Source organism: Microcebus murinus, chromosome 5, assembly GCF_040939455.1.
Source record: "Microcebus murinus isolate Inina chromosome 5, M.murinus_Inina_mat1.0, whole genome shotgun sequence".
NCBI classification, from domain to species: domain Eukaryota; kingdom Metazoa; phylum Chordata; class Mammalia; order Primates; family Cheirogaleidae; genus Microcebus; species Microcebus murinus.
The window spans coordinates 113,916,730-113,935,401 of NC_134108.1; the positions used below are offsets into that span (position 1 = coordinate 113,916,730).

General features: G+C 63.0%; 5 pseudogenes; all 5 read left to right on the forward strand.

Annotated features, from left to right (window-relative positions):
• The first annotated feature begins 2,149 nt into the window (after nucleotides 1-2,149).
• Nucleotides 2,150-2,268, forward strand: LOC142871134 (uncharacterized; annotated as a pseudogene).
• Nucleotides 2,269-6,143: 3,875 nt separating this feature from the next.
• Nucleotides 6,144-6,262, forward strand: LOC142871135 (uncharacterized; annotated as a pseudogene).
• A 3,899-nt stretch (nucleotides 6,263-10,161) lies between these two features.
• On the forward strand, nucleotides 10,162-10,280 carry LOC142871112 (uncharacterized; annotated as a pseudogene).
• Nucleotides 10,281-14,162: 3,882 nt separating this feature from the next.
• On the forward strand, nucleotides 14,163-14,281 carry LOC142871113 (uncharacterized; annotated as a pseudogene).
• A 3,886-nt stretch (nucleotides 14,282-18,167) lies between these two features.
• Nucleotides 18,168-18,286, forward strand: LOC142871114 (uncharacterized; annotated as a pseudogene).
• Nucleotides 18,287-18,672: the final 386 nt, after the last annotated feature.

The window sequence follows — 18,672 nt, forward strand, 5'->3', positions numbered from 1 at the left end:
CGGCTGGCCGCCGTGGCTAAGTGGCCTGCGGGGGACGTGCTCCCGCTGTGCCGTGGGGGCCCAGCCTGGTGTCTTCTCTGAGGCCCCGCGGCTGCCGCTCCCCGCAAGGGGATAGCCGCGGAGGTGGGGACCGCCTCCTCATGGGGACGTACACCCAGCTCTCCACGTCGGATTCCGGGGCTCTCTGTCCTGCCAGAAGGCCCAGCTGGCCTGCGGGTCCTTAGAGTGGCAAAAACATCCGAAAACTGAGATGGAGGGTCCGGTGGGTGTCTGCACTTTTGTGCTGGGCACCCCAGGGAGGCCCGGGGGCTGGCTGGACAATGCGGTCTGCTGGGCTGGGGGGGGTTTGGAGGAGCAACTGATGCCCTTTGCACTTTGGGTAGCAAGTGTCTGAGGTGTCTCTGGGCCCTGTGCCATGTGGGGGCGGGGGCGGGGGCGGGGTGGGAGGAGGAGGAGGAGGAGGAGGAGGAGGAGGTGGGAAGGGCCATGGCCTGCAGTCGTGTTCCCCGGGGTGGCACAGCATGTGGCTTCTTCCACAGGCTGCTTGGCCTGGGCTCCCTGCACCTGGGCCTTTGGAGGACTGGCCCTGTGCTTGCCAACACTTCCTGCAGGGACCCAGAGCTGGGAGGTTGCATCTCTCAGCCCTGGGTCGGGCAGAGCCCCAGCGGGCCATGCCCACAACCTCTCTCAGCAGGGGTCCCCCAGAAGGCTCCTTTGGGACCAGGATTCTCTTGCGGGTGACTCTTTAAGGTCTGGCCCCTGGATGGAGGGGCACCAGGAGTAGAGGAGCAGGAAGGGGAAGGGGGTGGCCATGCGAGGGGACACTTTCAGACCAAGTCCCAGCTTCAGCCTGATCCTCCTGGGAACCCCGGGGTGGACATCACACCTCCTGGTTGCCCCGCTCTGAGACAAGGAGCCGGGCTTCGCATTCCCACAGCAGCCAGTCGTGGGCTGAGGACACCTGGGGCGTTGGGAACTCCCTGGCTTCTCCTTGGATTAACATCTGGAGCTGCTTGTGAATTGTGCCGCCACACACACCCGAGTGCAGGTGTCTTCTGCACAGACTGCGGGCCTCGCTCTTCTGAATGCCGCTAGCTCGCCACCCACCCACGGGAGAACCTGGTCAGGGTACTTTCTCTCGGGGGCAGACTCTCATCCGGGCGGGGGGCTACCGGTGTCTCTGTTTGCTCCTTTCTTTCTTCCATTTCGGAAAAGGCTTCCTTACTGGGTGTGGAAATCTCCTATGCCTTTCCTCGCCTATTCTGTCAGCTCTAAAATTCTCTTTCGGTTGCCACCCTCACAGATGGATTAGGAAACTCTTTGCGGTGCACTCATTAGTGAAATGACCTCAATGACGCTGGAATCCAATATCTAATCGCCGATTTTTAGCGAGTCCACACGCCAGGGTGGTTGGGGTCCAATGCAGCCCCGGCCAGGCCCAGGCCCCTTGGACTGGGCCACAGGAGGACACAGAGGAGGGTCCCGGCCCCCACGGTAGCGGTGCGGGCAGTTCTCCAAGGACTTGGGTGTTTTCCAGAGGGAGGAGATGGAGGGGACTGATTTCTTCAGCGCCCCACAAACCACGCCACCCCACCCCACCCATGGGACACATCCCCAGAGAGAGGGACGCCCCATACACTGGCTCCCCTCCCCCGTGCGCTGTGCCCCAGCCCTGGCCCGGGGGAATAGGCGGCCGCGGGCCACAGGGTGGGGGGCACAGCTGAAAGGGGTTGTGGGGGAGGGTGGCCCCTGGCTGGGGTCAAAGGGCGAGCGCCCCCGCCCGTGCGCAGTCAGCGGCCCCGGAGGCGCGCTGGGGGTGGGGGGCGGGGAGGTGAAGGAGGCCAGGCGAGGAGAGGAGGGGGGCTGGAAGGTCTCCACCTTGGCGGGTCCAGCCGTGGAGGCGCATCTTGTGTGAGTGTGAGTGAGTGAGTGAGTGTGAGTGTGAGTGTGTGTGTATAGAGAGACAGCCCCCAACCCCGGCCCGCCGCTCCCTGCCCGCCCCGCCTGTCACCCCGTCCCTCGGAGCCCACGGGACCCGGCCGGCGAACTCAACAGGCCCGGCCCGGCGCGGGGCCTGTGGCGGGAGGAGGCGGCGGGGAAGCGCGCAGAGAGGCTCGGCTTCTTGAGCGGGGCAGGGGCGCCCTCCGCCATCCACGACCACACCACCCCGAACGCGCCCGATCCCGTCTGGTCTCGGAAGCTAAGCAGGGTCGGGCCTGGTTAGAACTTGGATGGGAGACCGCCCGGGAATACCGGGTGCCATAGGCTTCTTCTTCTTTTTTTTTTTTTTTTGCCTCTGGTTCTGTGGCGTTTCTGGGAGTGCGGGGGCGGCCCGGGGTGGGGGTGACCCCCACCCTCAGCGCCCGCCGCGGTGCCTGGCGCCCCAGCCCGCACCGTGGGGCCTCCTCTTGTCCCGAGCCGTGACACCGCCGCCACGCGGCAGCATGCGTGGCTTCTGGACAGTCAGGTCTCAGACCAAAGGTCTGCTCTGTGGGAGCCGACACGCCGGAGGAAACCTTGAGAGTCTGAGAGGGGAGGGAGTTCCAGAAGAAGGCCTGGATGTCATTTTGAGGGAGTATGTGACCAGAACTCGTCCCGTTGCTTTTGGGGTTCTATGGGCTACACGTAGGAATCTTTGGTGGTGGCACCTGATGTTCGGGGATCCGGAGTCACACCCAGACCTGCTCCACAGGCCTCCTTTTACTTTTCTCTACGGATTCATTTTTTTTTTTTTTTTTTTGAGACAGAGTCTCGGTTTGTTGCCCAGGCTAGACTGAGTGCCGTGGCGTCAGCCTAGCTCACAGCAACTTCAAACTCCTGGGCTCGAGTGATCCTTCTGCCTCAGCCTCCAGGGTAGCTGGGACTGCAGGCATGCGCCACCATGCCCCGCTAATTTTTTATATATATATCAGTTGGCCAATTAATTTCTTTCTATTTATAGTAGAGACGGGGTCTCGCTCTTGCTCAGGCTGGTTTTGAACTCCTGACCTTGAGCAATCCGCCCGCCTCGGCCTCCCAAGAGCTAGGATTACAGGCGTGAGCCACAGCGCCCGGCCGGATTCATTATTTTTAAAAAGTGTCTCTTATCTCTATTATTGCATTTTCTTTTCTCTCTCTTTTCAAGCAGATGATGGGAGTCCAAGTTTTAAGGTGACATGTGTTGCCCGTGCCCCCCTCCCCCCCCGTGTTCTTATTCATTTACCTCTCATGTTGCTCCAGCATATTGTGGGGGCACCAATGTTAAGGTCGGGTGCGTTGCCCTCTCCCAGCCTCCCCCCTCGGGTCAGAGCTTCAAGTGCGCCCATCCCCCAGTCGGTGCGCACCCACCCCATTCCTAATGGATGTGTATGCCCATCCCCTCCCCCCACCCGCCCGACACCCACCCGAAGAAGGTGATTCCTCTGTGTCCACTTAGGTGTCCATCGGTTCGTACCCATTTGCTGGTGAGCGCGAGCACGTGGTGCTCGTGTGTCCATTCTTGGGATACTTGGCTTACTGGAACGGGTTCCAGCTCTGGCCAGGAGAACCACGAGAGGTGCCCCCTCACCGCTGCTCCTCATAGCCGAATAGCACTCCGTGGTGTCCACGCGCCACATTTTATTTACCCACTCGTGGGTCGATGGGCACTCGGGTGGCTTCCAGGTCTTTGCGATTGTGACTTGTGCCCTGACTCTACCCCTAACCCTTACCCAGCCCGTCTCCTCCACGGCCCCTGCCTGACTGACTCCTTCCCGCCCGGCCTGTCACCTGTCACCGTCCTCTGCCCCTGCCTGACACGCTCCTCCCCGCCCGGGCCGTCACCTGTCACCGTCCTCTGCCCCTGCCTGACACGCTCCTCCCCGCCCGGGCCGTCACCGTCCTCGGCCCCTGCCTGACGGGGCTCCTCCGTCGCCTGGGCCTTCCAAGGGCTTGGTGTGGACGCTGGTTCCAGGACGCCCTCCCAGGAACCCGGTAGCAGGGCGGCCGCAGCGTCTCGCGCAACCCAACCGTCCGCCGGCTGGCCGCCGTGGCTAAGTGGCCTGCGGGGGACGTGCTCCCGCTGTGCCGTGGGGGCCCAGCCTGGTGTCTTCTCTGAGGCCCCGCGGCTGCCGCTCCCCGCAAGGGGATAGCCGCGGAGGTGGGGACCGCCTCCTCATGGGGACGTACACCCAGCTCTCCACGTCGGATTCCGGGGCTCTCTGTCCTGCCAGAAGGCCCAGCTGGCCTGCGGGTCCTTAGAGTGGCAAAAACATCCGAAAACTGAGATGGAGGGTCCGGTGGGTGTCTGCACTTTTGTGCTGGGCACCCCAGGGAGGCCCGGGGGCTGGCTGGACAATGCGGTCTGCTGGGCTGGGGGGGGTTTGGAGGAGCAACTGATGCCCTTTGCACTTTGGGTAGCAAGTGTCTGAGGTGTCTCTGGGCCCTGTGCCATGTGGGGGCGGGGGCGGGGGCGGGGTGGGAGGAGGAGGAGGAGGAGGAGGAGGAGGAGGTGGGAAGGGCCATGGCCTGCAGTCGTGTTCCCCGGGGTGGCACAGCATGTGGCTTCTTCCACAGGCTGCTTGGCCTGGGCTCCCTGCACCTGGGCCTTTGGAGGACTGGCCCTGTGCTTGCCAACACTTCCTGCAGGGACCCAGAGCTGGGAGGTTGCATCTCTCAGCCCTGGGTCGGGCAGAGCCCCAGCGGGCCATGCCCACAACCTCTCTCAGCAGGGGTCCCCCAGAAGGCTCCTTTGGGACCAGGATTCTCTTGCGGGTGACTCTTTAAGGTCTGGCCCCTGGATGGAGGGGCACCAGGAGTAGAGGAGCAGGAAGGGGAAGGGGGTGGCCATGCGAGGGGACACTTTCAGGCCAAGTCCCAGCTTCAGCCTGATCCTCCTGGGAACCCCGGGGTGGACATCACACCTCCTGGTTGCCCCGCTCTGAGACAAGGAGCCGGGCTTCGCATTCCCACAGCAGCCAGTCGTGGGCTGAGGACACCTGGGGCGTTGGGAACTCCCTGGCTTCTCCTTGGATTAACATCTGGAGCTGCTTGTGAATTGTGCCGCCACACACACCCGAGTGCAGGTGTCTTCTGCACAGACTGCGGGCCTCGCTCTTCTGAATGCCGCTAGCTCGCCACCCACCCACGGGAGAACCTGGTCAGGGTACTTTCTCTCGGGGGCAGACTCTCATCCGGGCGGGGGGCTACCGGTGTCTCTGTTTGCTCCTTTCTTTCTTCCATTTCGGAAAAGGCTTCCTTACTGGGTGTGGAAATCTCCTATGCCTTTCCTCGCCTATTCTGTCAGCTCTAAAATTCTCTTTCGGTTGCCACCCTCACAGATGGATTAGGAAACTCTTTGCGGTGCACTCATTAGTGAAATGACCTCAATGACGCTGGAATCCAATATCTAATCGCCGATTTTTAGCGAGTCCACACGCCAGGGTGGTTGGGGTCCAATGCAGCCCCGGCCAGGCCCAGGCCCCTTGGACTGGGCCACAGGAGGACACAGAGGAGGGTCCCGGCCCCCACGGTAGCGGTGCGGGCAGTTCTCCAAGGACTTGGGTGTTTTCCAGAGGGAGGAGATGGAGGGGACTGATTTCTTCAGCGCCCCACAAACCACGCCACCCCACCCCACCCATGGGACACATCCCCAGAGAGAGGGACGCCCCATACACTGGCTCCCCTCCCCCGTGCGCTGTGCCCCAGCCCTGGCCCGGGGGAATAGGCGGCCGCGGGCCACAGGGTGGGGGGCACAGCTGAAAGGGGTTGTGGGGGAGGGTGGCCCCTGGCTGGGGTCAAAGGGCGAGCGCCCCCGCCCGTGCGCAGTCAGCGGCCCCGGAGGCGCGCTGGGGGTGGGGGGCGGGGAGGTGAAGGAGGCCAGGCGAGGAGAGGAGGGGGGCTGGAAGGTCTCCACCTTGGCGGGTCCAGCCGTGGAGGCGCATCTTGTGTGAGTGTGAGTGAGTGAGTGAGTGTGAGTGTGAGTGTGTGTGTATAGAGAGACAGCCCCCAACCCCGGCCCGCCGCTCCCTGCCCGCCCCGCCTGTCACCCCGTCCCTCGGAGCCCACGGGACCCGGCCGGCGAACTCAACAGGCCCGGCCCGGCGCGGGGCCTGTGGCGGGAGGAGGCGGCGGGGAAGCGCGCAGAGAGGCTCGGCTTCTTGAGCGGGGCAGGGGCGCCCTCCGCCATCCACGACCACACCACCCCGAACGCGCCCGATCCCGTCTGGTCTCGGAAGCTAAGCAGGGTCGGGCCTGGTTAGAACTTGGATGGGAGACCGCCCGGGAATACCGGGTGCCATAGGCTTCTTCTTCTTTTTTTTTTTTTTTTTGCCTCTGGTTCTGTGGCGTTTCTGGGAGTGCGGGGGCGGCCCGGGGTGGGGGTGACCCCCACCCTCAGCGCCCGCCGCGGTGCCTGGCGCCCCAGCCCGCACCGTGGGGCCTCCTCTTGTCCCGAGCCGTGACACCGCCGCCACGCGGCAGCATGCGTGGCTTCTGGACAGTCAGGTCTCAGACCAAAGGTCTGCTCTGTGGGAGCCGACACGCCGGAGGAAACCTTGAGAGTCTGAGAGGGGAGGGAGTTCCAGAAGAAGGCCTGGATGTCATTTTGAGGGAGTATGTGACCAGAACTCGTCCCGTTGCTTTTGGGGTTCTATGGGCTACACGTAGGAATCTTTGGTGGTGGCACCTGATGTTCGGGGATCCGGAGTCACACCCAGACCTGCTCCACAGGCCTCCTTTTACTTTTCTCTACGGATTCATTTTTTTTTTTTTTTTTTTGAGACAGAGTCTCGGTTTGTTGCCCAGGCTAGACTGAGTGCCGTGGCGTCAGCCTAGCTCACAGCAACTTCAAACTCCTGGGCTCGAGTGATCCTTCTGCCTCAGCCTCCAGGGTAGCTGGGACTGCAGGCATGCGCCACCATGCCCCGCTAATTTTTTATATATATATCAGTTGGCCAATTAATTTCTTTCTATTTATAGTAGAGACGGGGTCTCGCTCTTGCTCAGGCTGGTTTTGAACTCCTGACCTTGAGCAATCCGCCCGCCTCGGCCTCCCAAGAGCTAGGATTACAGGCGTGAGCCACAGCGCCCGGCCGGATTCATTATTTTTAAAAAGTGTCTCTTATCTCTATTATTGCATTTTCTTTTCTCTCTCTTTTCAAGCAGATGATGGGAGTCCAAGTTTTAAGGTGACATGTGTTGCCCGTGCCCCCCTCCCCCCCCGTGTTCTTATTCATTTACCTCTCATGTTGCTCCAGCATATTGTGGGGGCACCAATGTTAAGGTCGGGTGCATTGCCCTCTCCCAGCCTCCCCCCTCGGGTCAGAGCTTCAAGTGCGCCCATCCCCCAGTCGGTGCGCACCCACCCCATTCCTAATGGATGTGTACGCCCATCCCCTCCCCCCACCCGCCCGACACCCACCCGAAGAAGGTGATTCCTCTGTGTCCACTTAGGTGTCCATCGGTTCGTACCCATTTGCTGGTGAGCGCGAGCACGTGGTGCTCGTGTGTCCATTCTTGGGATACTTGGCTTACTGGAACGGGTTCCAGCTCTGGCCAGGAGAACCACGAGAGGTGCCCCCTCACCGCTGCTCCTCATAGCCGAATAGCACTCCGTGGTGTCCACGCGCCACATTTTATTTACCCACTCGTGGGTCGATGGGCACTCGGGTGGCTTCCAGGTCTTTGCGATTGTGACTTGTGCCCTGACTCTAACCCTAACCCTTACCCAGCCCGTCTCCTCCACGGCCCCTGCCTGACTGACTCCTTCCCGCCCGGCCTGTCACCTGTCACCGTCACCGTCCTCTGCCCCTGCCTGACACGCTCCTCCCCGCCCGGGCCGTCACCTGTCACCGTCCTCTGCCCCTGCCTGACACGCTCCTCCCCGCCCGGGCCGTCACCGTCCTCGGCCCCTGCCTGACGGGGCTCCTCCGTCGCCTGGGCCTTCCAAGGGCTTGGTGTGGACGCTGGTTCCAGGACGCCCTCCCAGGAACCCGGTAGCAGGGCGGCCGCAGCGTCTCGCGCAACCCAACCGTCCGCCGGCTGGCCGCCGTGGCTAAGTGGCCTGCGGGGGACGTGCTCCCGCTGTGCCGTGGGGGCCCAGCCTGGTGTCTTCTCTGAGGCCCCGCGGCTGCCGCTCCCCGCAAGGGGATAGCCGCGGAGGTGGGGACCGCCTCCTCATGGGGACGTACACCCAGCTCTCCACGTCGGATTCCGGGGCTCTCTGTCCTGCCAGAAGGCCCAGCTGGCCTGCGGGTCCTTAGAGTGGCAAAAACATCCGAAAACTGAGATGGAGGGTCCGGTGGGTGTCTGCACTTTTGTGCTGGGCACCCCAGGGAGGCCCGGGGGCTGGCTGGACAATGCGGTCTGCTGGGCTGGGGGGGGTTTGGAGGAGCAACTGATGCCCTTTGCACTTTGGGTAGCAAGTGTCTGAGGTGTCTCTGGGCCCTGTGCCATGTGGGGGCGGGGGCGGGGGCGGGGTGGGAGGAGGAGGAGATGGAGGAGGAGGAGGAGGAGGAGGAGGAGGTGGGAAGGGCCGTGGCCTGCAGTCGTGTTCCCCGGGGTGGCACAGCATGTGGCTTCTTCCACAGGCTGCTTGGCCTGGGCTCCCTGCACCTGGGCCTTTGGAGGACTGGCCCTGTGCTTGCCAACACTTCCTGCAGGGACCCAGAGCTGGGAGGTTGCATCTCTCAGCCCTGGGTCGGGCAGAGCCCCAGCGGGCCATGCCCACAACCTCTCTCAGCACGGGTCCCCCAGAAGGCTCCTTTGGGACCAGGATTCTCTTGCGGGTGACTCTTTAAGGTCTGGCCCCTGGATGGAGGGGCACCAGGAGTAGAGGAGCAGGAAGGGGAAGGGGGTGGCCATGCGAGGGGACACTTTCAGGCCAAGTCCCAGCTTCAGCCTGATCCTCCTGGGAACCCCGGGGTGGACATCACACCTCCTGGTTGCCCCGCTCTGAGACAAGGAGCCGGGCTTCGCATTCCCACAGCAGCCAGTCGTGGGCTGAGGACACCTGGGGCGTTGGGAACTCCCTGGCTTCTCCTTGGATTAACATCTGGAGCTGCTTGTGAATTGTGCCGCCACACACACCCGAGTGCAGGTGTCTTCTGCACAGACTGCGGGCCTCGCTCTTCGGAATGCCGCTAGCTCGCCACCCACCCACGGGAGAACCTGGTCAGGGTACTTTCTCTCGGGGGCAGACTCTCATCCGGGCGGGGGGCTACCGGTGTCTCTGTTTGCTCCTTTCTTTCTTCCATTTCGGAAAAGGCTTCCTTACTGGGTGTGGAAATCTCCTATGCCTTTCCTCGCCTATTCTGTCAGCTCTAAAATTCTCTTTCGGTTGCCACCCTCACAGATGGATTAGGAAACTCTTTGCGGTGCACTCATTAGTGAAATGACCTCAATGACGCTGGAATCCAATATCTAATCGCCGATTTTTAGCGAGTCCACACGCCAGGGTGGTTGGGGTCCAATGCAGCCCCGGCCAGGCCCAGGCCCCTTGGACTGGGCCACAGGAGGACACAGAGGAGGGTCCCGGCCCCCACGGTAGCGGTGCGGGCAGTTCTCCAAGGGCTTGGGTGTTTTCCAGAGGGAGGAGATGGAGGGGACTGATTTCTTCAGCGCCCCACAAACCACGCCACCCCACCCCACCCATGGGACACATCCCCAGAGAGAGAGACGCCCCATACACTGGCTCCCCTCCCCCGTGCGCTGTGCCCCAGCCCTGGCCCGGGGGAATAGGCGGCCGCGGGCCACAGGGTGGGGGGCACAGCTGAAAGGGGTTGTGGGGGAGGGCGGCCCCTGGCTGGGGTCAAAGGGCGAGCGCCCCCGCCCGTGCGCAGTCAGCGGCCCCGGAGGCGCGCTGGGGGTGGGGGGCGGGGAGGTGAAGGAGGCCAGGCGAGGAGAGGAGGGGGGCTGGAAGGTCTCCACCTTGGCGGGTCCAGCCGTGGAGGCGCATCTTGTGTGAGTGTGAGTGAGTGAGTGAGTGTGAGTGTGAGTGTGTGTGTATAGAGAGACAGCCCCCAACCCCGGCCCGCCGCTCCCTGCCCGCCCCGCCTGTCACCCCGTCCCTCGTCCCTCGGAGCCCACGGGACCCGGCCGGCGAACTCAACAGGCCCGGCCCGGCGCGGGGCCTGGGGCGGGAGGAGGCGGCGGGGAAGCGCAGAGAGGCTCGGCTTCTTGAGCGGGGCAGGGGCGCCCTCCGCCGTCCACGACCACACCACCCCGAACGCGCCCGATCCCGTCTGGTCTCGGAAGCTAAGCAGGGTCGGGCCTGGTTAGAACTTGGATGGGAGACCGCCCGGGAATACCGGGTGCCATAGGCTTCTTCTTCTTTTTTTTTTTTTTTTGCCTCTGGTTCTGTGGCGTTTCTGGGAGTGCGGGGGCGGCCCGGGGTGGGGGTGACCCCCACCCTCAGCGCCCGCCGCGGTGCCTGGCGCCCCAGCCCGCACCGTGGGGCCTCCTCTTGTCCCGAGCCGTGACACCGCCGCCACGCGGCAGCATGCGTGGCTTCTGGACAGTCAGGTCTCAGACCAAAGGTCTGCTCTGTGGGAGCCGACACGCCGGAGGAAACCTTGAGAGTCTGAGAGGGGAGGGAGTTCCAGAAGAAGGCCTGGATGTCATTTTGAGGGAGTATGTGACCAGAACTCGTCCCGTTGCTTTTGGGGTTCTATGGGCTACACGTAGGAATCTTTGGTGGTGGCACCTGATGTTCGGGGATCCGGAGTCACACCCAGACCTGCTCCACAGGCCTCCTTTTACTTTTCTCTACGGATTCATTTTTTTTTTTTTTTTTTTGAGACAGAGTCTCGGTTTGTTGCCCAGGCTAGACTGAGTGCCGTGGCGTCAGCCTAGCTCACAGCAACTTCAAACTCCTGGGCTCGAGTGATCCTTCTGCCTCAGCCTCCAGGGTAGCTGGGACTGCAGGCATGCGCCACCATGCCCCGCTAATTTTTTATATATATATCAGTTGGCCAATTAATTTCTTTCTATTTATAGTAGAGACGGGGTCTCGCTCTTGCTCAGGCTGGTTTTGAACTCCTGACCTTGAGCAATCCGCCCGCCTCGGCCTCCCAAGAGCTAGGATTACAGGCGTGAGCCACAGCGCCCGGCCGGATTCATTATTTTTAAAAAGTGTCTCTTATCTCTATTATTGCATTTTCTTTTCTCTCTCTTTTCAAGCAGATGATGGGAGTCCAAGTTTTAAGGTGACATGTGTTGCCCGTGCCCCCCTCCCCCCCCGTGTTCTTATTCATTTACCTCTCATGTTGCTCCAGCATATTGTGGGGGCACCAATGTTAAGGTCGGGTGCGTTGCCCTCTCCCAGCCTCCCCCCTCGGGTCAGAGCTTCAAGTGCGCCCATCCCCCAGTCGGTGCGCACCCACCCCATTCCTAATGGATGTGTACGCCCATCCCCTCCCCCCACCCGCCCGACACCCACCCGAAGAAGGTGATTCCTCTGTGTCCACTTAGGTGTCCATCGGTTCGTACCCATTTGCTGGTGAGCGCGAGCACGTGGTGCTCGTGTGTCCATTCTTGGGATACTTGGCTTACTGGAACGGGTTCCAGCTCTGGCCAGGAGAACCACGAGAGGTGCCCCCTCACCGCTGCTCCTCATAGCCGAATAGCACTCCGTGGTGTCCACGCGCCACATTTTATTTACCCACTCGTGGGTCGATGGGCACTCGGGTGGCTTCCAGGTCTTTGCGATTGTGACTTGTGCCCTGACTCTACCCCTAACCCTTACCCAGCCCGTCTCCTCCACGGCCCCTGCCTGACTGACTCCTTCCCGCCCGGCCTGTCACCTGTCACCGTCCTCTGCCCCTGCCTGACACGCTCCTCCCCGCCCGGGCCGTCACCTGTCACCGTCCTCTGCCCCTGCCTGACACGCTCCTCCCCGCCCGGGCCGTCACCGTCCTCGGCCCCTGCCTGACGGGGCTCCTCCGTCGCCTGGGCCTTCCAAGGGCTTGGTGTGGACGCTGGTTCCAGGACGCCCTCCCAGGAACCCGGTAGCAGGGCGGCCGCAGCGTCTCGCGCAACCCAACCGTCCGCCGGCTGGCCGCCGTGGCTAAGTGGCCTGCGGGGGACGTGCTCCCGCTGTGCCGTGGGGGCCCAGCCTGGTGTCTTCTCTGAGGCCCCGCGGCTGCCGCTCCCCGCAAGGGGATAGCCGCGGAGGTGGGGACCGCCTCCTCATGGGGACGTACACCCAGCTCTCCACGTCGGATTCCGGGGCTCTCTGTCCTGCCAGAAGGCCCAGCTGGCCTGCGGGTCCTTAGAGTGGCAAAAACATCCGAAAACTGAGATGGAGGGTCCGGTGGGTGTCTGCACTTTTGTGCTGGGCACCCCAGGGAGGCCCGGGGGCTGGCTGGACAATGCGGTCTGCTGGGCTGGGGGGGGTTTGGAGGAGCAACTGATGCCCTTTGCACTTTGGGTAGCAAGTGTCTGAGGTGTCTCTGGGCCCTGTGCCATGTGGGGGCGGGGGCGGGGGCGGGGTGGGAGGAGGAGGAGGAGGAGGAGGAGGAGGAGGAGGAGGTGGGAAGGGCCATGGCCTGCAGTCGTGTTCCCCGGGGTGGCACAGCATGTGGCTTCTTCCACAGGCTGCTTGGCCTGGGCTCCCTGCACCTGGGCCTTTGGAGGACTGGCCCTGTGCTTGCCAACACTTCCTGCAGGGACCCAGAGCTGGGAGGTTGCATCTCTCAGCCCTGGGTCGGGCAGAGCCCCAGCGGGCCATGCCCACAACCTCTCTCAGCACGGGTCCCCCAGAAGGCTCCTTTGGGACCAGGATTCTCTTGCGGGTGACTCTTTAAGGTCTGGCCCCTGGATGGAGGGGCACCAGGAGTAGAGGAGCAGGAAGGGGAAGGGGGTGGCCATGCGAGGGGACACTTTCAGGCCAAGTCCCAGCTTCAGCCTGATCCTCCTGGGAACCCCGGGGTGGACATCACACCTCCTGGTTGCCCCGCTCTGAGACAAGGAGCCGGGCTTCGCATTCCCACAGCAGCCAGTCGTGGGCTGAGGACACCTGGGGCGTTGGGAACTCCCTGGCTTCTCCTTGGATTAACATCTGGAGCTGCTTGTGAATTGTGCCGCCACACACACCCGAGTGCAGGTGTCTTCTGCACAGACTGCGGGCCTCGCTCTTCTGAATGCCGCTAGCTCGCCACCCACCCACGGGAGAACCTGGTCAGGGTACTTTCTCTCGGGGGCAGACTCTCATCCGGGCGGGGGGCTACCGGTGTCTCTGTTTGCTCCTTTCTTTCTTCCATTTCGGAAAAGGCTTCCTTACTGGGTGTGGAAATCTCCTATGCCTTTCCTCGCCTATTCTGTCAGCTCTAAAATTCTCTTTCGGTTGCCACCCTCACAGATGGATTAGGAAACTCTTTGCGGTGCACTCATTAGTGAAATGACCTCAATGACGCTGGAATCCAATATCTAATCGCCGATTTTTAGCGAGTCCACACGCCAGGGTGGTTGGGGTCCAATGCAGCCCCGGCCAGGCCCAGGCCCCTTGGACTGGGCCACAGGAGGACACAGAGGAGGGTCCCGGCCCCCACGGTAGCGGTGCGGGCAGTTCTCCAAGGGCTTGGGTGTTTTCCAGAGGGAGGAGATGGAGGGGACTGATTTCTTCAGCGCCCCACAAACCACGCCACCCCACCCCACCCATGGGACACATCCCCAGAGAGAGAGACGCCCCATACACTGGCTCCCCTCCCCCGTGCGCTGTGCCCCAGCCCTGGCCCGGGGGAATAGGCGGCCGCCGGGCCACAGGGTGGGGGGCACAGCTGAAAGGGGTTGTGGGGGAGGGCGGCCCCTGGCTGGGGTCAAAGGGCGAGCGCCCCCGCCCGTGCGCAGTCAGCGGCCCCGGAGGCGCGCTGGGGGTGGGGGGCGGGGAGGTGAAGGAGGCCAGGCGAGGAGAGGAGGGGGGCTGGAAGGTCTCCACCTTGGCGGGTCCAGCCGTGGAGGCGCATCTTGTGTGAGTGTGAGTGAGTGAGTGAGTGTGAGTGTGAGTGTGTGTGTATAGAGAGACAGCCCCCAACCCCGGCCCGCCGCTCCCTGCCCGCCCCGCCTGTCACCCCGTCCCTCGGAGCCCACGGGACCCGGCCGGCGAACTCAACAGGCCCGGCCCGGCGCGGGGCCTGTGGCGGGAGGAGGCGGCGGGGAAGCGCGCAGAGAGGCTCGGCTTCTTGAGCGGGGCAGGGGCGCCCTCCGCCGTCCACGACCACACCACCCCGAACGCGCCCGATCCCGTCTGGTCTCGGAAGCTAAGCAGGGTCGGGCCTGGTTAGAACTTGGATGGGAGACCGCCCGGGAATACCGGGTGCCATAGGCTTCTTCTTCTTTTTTTTTTTTTTTTGCCTCTGGTTCTGTGGCGTTTCTGGGAGTGCGGGGGCGGCCCGGGGTGGGGGTGACCCCCACCCTCAGCGCCCGCCGCGGTGCCTGGCGCCCCAGCCCGCACCGTGGGGCCTCCTCTTGTCCCGAGCCGTGACACCGCCGCCACGCGGCAGCATGCGTGGCTTCTGGACAGTCAGGTCTCAGACCAAAGGTCTGCTCTGTGGGAGCCGACACGCCGGAGGAAACCTTGAGAGTCTGAGAGGGGAGGGAGTTCCAGAAGAAGGCCTGGATGTCATTTTGAGGGAGTATGTGACCAGAACTCGTCCCGTTGCTTTTGGGGTTCTATGGGCTACACGTAGGAATCTTTGGTGGTGGCACCTGATGTTCGGGGATCCGGAGTCACACCCAGACCTGCTCCACAGGCCTCCTTTTACTTTTCTCTACGGATTCATTTTTTTTTTTTTTTTTTTGAGACAGAGTCTCGGTTTGTTGCCCAGGCTAGACTGAGTGCCGTGGCGTCAGCCTAGCTCACAGCAACTTCAAACTCCTGGGCTCGAGTGATCCTTCTGCCTCAGCCTCCAGGGTAGCTGGGACTGCAGGCATGCGCCACCATGCCCCGCTAATTTTTTATATATATATCAGTTGGCCAATTAATTTCTTTCTATTTATAGTAGAGACGGGGTCTCGCTCTTGCTCAGGCTGGTTTTGAACTCCTGACCTTGAGCAATCCGCCCGCCTCGGCCTCCCAAGAGCTAGGATTACAGGCGTGAGCCACAGCGCCCGGCCGGATTCATTATTTTTAAAAAGTGTCTCTTATCTCTATTATTGCATTTTCTTTTCTCTCTCTTTTCAAGCAGATGATGGGAGTCCAAGTTTTAAGGTGACATGTGTTGCCCGTGCCCCCCTCCCCCCCCGTGTTCTTATTCATTTACCTCTCATGTTGCTCCAGCATATTGTGGGGGCACCAATGTTAAGGTCGGGTGCGTTGCCCTCTCCCAGCCTCCCCCCTCGGGTCAGAGCTTCAAGTGCGCCCATCCCCCAGTCGGTGCGCACCCACCCCATTCCTAATGGATGTGTATGCCCATCCCCTCCCCCCACCCGCCCGACACCCACCCGAAGAAGGTGATTCCTCTGTGTCCACTTAGGTGTCCATCGGTTCGTACCCATTTGCTGGTGAGCGCGAGCACGTGGTGCTCGTGTGTCCATTCTTGGGATACTTGGCTTACTGGAACGGGTTCCAGCTCTGGCCAGGAGAACCACGAGAGGTGCCCCCTCACCGCTGCTCCTCATAGCCGAATAGCACTCCGTGGTGTCCACGCGCCACATTTTATTTACCCACTCGTGGGTCGATGGGCACTCGGGTGGCTTCCAGGTCTTTGCGATTGTGACTTGTGCCCTGACTCTACCCCTAACCCTTACCCAGCCCGTCTCCTCCACGGCCCCTGCCTGACTGACTCCTTCCCGCCCGGCCTGTCACCTGTCACCGTCCTCTGCCCCTGCCTGACACGCTCCTCCCCGCCCGGGCCGTCACCTGTCACCGTCCTCTGCCCCTGCCTGACACGCTCCTCCCCGCCCGGGCCGTCACCGTCCTCGGCCCCTGCCTGACGGGGCTCCTCCGTCGCCTGGGCCTTCCAAGGGCTTGGTGTGGACGCTGGTTCCAGGACGCCCTCCCAGGAACCCGGTAGCAGGGCGGCCGCAGCGTCTCGCGCAACCCAACCGTCCGCCGGCTGGCCGCCGTGGCTAAGTGGCCTGCGGGGGACGTGCTCCCGCTGTGCCGTGGGGGCCCAGCCTGGTGTCTTCTCTGAGGCCCCGCGGCTGCCGCTCCCCGCAAGGGGATAGCCGCGGAGGTGGGGACCGCCTCCTCATGGGGACGTACACCCAGCTCTCCACGTCGGATTCCGGGGCTCTCTGTCCTGCCAGAAGGCCCAGCTGGCCTGCGGGTCCTTAGAGTGGCAAAAACATCCGAAAACTGAGATGGAGGGTCCGGTGGGTGTCTGCACTTTTGTGCTGGGCACCCCAGGGAGGCCCGGGGGCTGGCTGGACAATGCGGTCTGCTGGGCTGGGGGGGGTTTGGAGGAGCAACTGATGCCCTTTGCACTTTGGGTAGCAAGTGTCTGAGGTGTCTCTGGGCCCTGTGCCATGTGGGGGCGGGGGCGGGGGCGGGGTGGGAGGAGGAGGAGGAGGAGGAGGAGGAGGAGGAGGAGGTGGGAAGGGCCATGGCCTGCAGTCGTGTTCCCCGGGGTGGCACAGCATGTGGCTTCTTCCACAGGCTGCTTGGCCTGGGCTCCCTGCACCTGGGCCTTTGGAGGACTGGCCCTGTGCTTGCCAACACTTCCTGCAGGGACCCAGAGCTGGGAGGTTGCATCTCTCAGCCCTGGGTCGGGCAGAGCCCCAGCGGGCCATGCCCACAACCTCTCTCAGCAGGGGTCCCCCAGAAGGCTCCTTTGGGACCAGGATTCTCTTGCGGGTGACTCTTTAAGGTCTGGCCCCTGGATGGAGGGGCACCAGGAGTAGAGGAGCAGGAAGGGGAAGGGGGTGGCCATGCGAGGGGACACTTTCAGGCCAAGTCCCAGCTTCAGCCTGATCCTCCTGGGAACCCCGGGGTGGACATCACACCTCCTGGTTGCCCCGCTCTGAGACAAGGAGCCGGGCTTCGCATTCCCACAGCAGCCAGTCGTGGGCTGAGGACACCTGGGGCGTTGGGAACTCCCTGGCTTCTCCTTGGATTAACATCTGGAGCTGCTTGTGAATTGTGCCGCCACACACACCCGAGTGCAGGTGTCTTCTGCACAGACTGCGGGCCTCGCTCTTCTGAATGCCGCTAGCTCGCCACCCACCCACGGGAGAACCTGGTCAGGGTACTTTCTCTCGGGGGCAGACTCTCATCCGGGCGGGGGGCTACCGGTGTCTCTGTTTGCTCCTTTCTTTCTTCCATTTCGGAAAAGGCTTCCTTACTGGGTGTGGAAATCTCCTATGCCTTTCCTCGCCTATTCTGTCAGCTCTAAAATTCTCTTTCGGTTGCCACCCTCACAGATGGATTAGGAAACTCTTTGCGGTGCACTCATTAGTGAAATGACCTCAATGACGCTGGAATCCAATATCTAATCGCCGATTTTTAGCGAGTCCACACGCCAGGGTGGTTGGGGTCCAATGCAGCCCCGGCCAGGCCCAGGCCCCTTGGACTGGGCCACAGGAGGACACAGAGGAGGGTCCCGGCCCCCACGGTAGCGGTGCGGGCAGTTCTCCAAGGGCTTGGGTGTTTTCCAGAGGGAGGAGATGGAGGGGACTGATTTCTTCAGCGCCCCACAAACCACGCCACCCCACCCCACCCATGGGACACATCCCCAGAGAGAGAGACGCCCCATACACTGGCTCCCCTCCCCCGTGCGCTGTGCCCCAGCCCTGGCCCGGGGGAATAGGCGGCCGCGGGCCACAGGGTGGGGGGCACAGCTGAAAGGGGTTGTGGGGGAGGGCGGCCCCTGGCTGGGGTCAAAGGGCGAGCGCCCCCGCCCGTGCGCAGTCAGCGGCCCCGGAGGCGCGCTGGGGGTGGGGGGCGGGGAGGTGAAGGAGGCCAGGCGAGGAGAGGAGGGGGGCTGGAAGGTCTCCACCTTGGCGGGTCCAGCCGTGGAGGCGCATCTTGTGTGAGTGTGAGTGAGTGAGTGAGTGTGAGTGTGAGTGTGTGTGTATAGAGAGACAGCCCCCAACCCCGGCCCGCCGCTCCCTGCCCGCCCCGCCTGTCACCCCGTCCCTCGTCCCTCGGAGCCCACGGGACCCGGCCGGCGAACTCAACAGGCCCGGCCCGGCGCGGGGCCTGGGGCGGGAGGAGGCGGCGGGGAAGCGCAGAGAGGCTCGGCTTCTTGAGCGGGGCAGGGGCGCCCTCCGCCGTCCACGACCACACCACCCCGAACGCGCCCGATCCCGTCTGGTCTCGGAAGCTAAGCAGGGTCGGGCCTGGTTAGAACTTGGATGGGAGACCGCCCGGGAATACCGGGTGCCATAGGCTTCTTCTTCTTTTTTTTTTTTTTTTGCCTCTGGTTCTGTGGCGTTTCTGGGAGTGCGGGGGCGGCCCGGGGTGGGGGTGACCCCCACCCTCAGCGCCCGCCGCGGTGCCTGGCGCCCCAGCCCGCACCGTGGGGCCTCCTCTTGTCCCGAGCCGTGACACCGCCGCCACGCGGCAGCATGCGTGGCTTCTGGACAGTCAGGTCTCAGACCAAAGGTCTGCTCTGTGGGAGCCGACACGCCGGAGGAAACCTTGAGAGTCTGAGAGGGGAGGGAGTTCCAGAAGAAGGCCTGGATGTCATTTTGAGGGAGTATGTGACCAGAACTCGTCCCGTTGCTTTTGGGGTTCTATGGGCTACACGTAGGAATCTTTGGTGGTGGCACCTGATG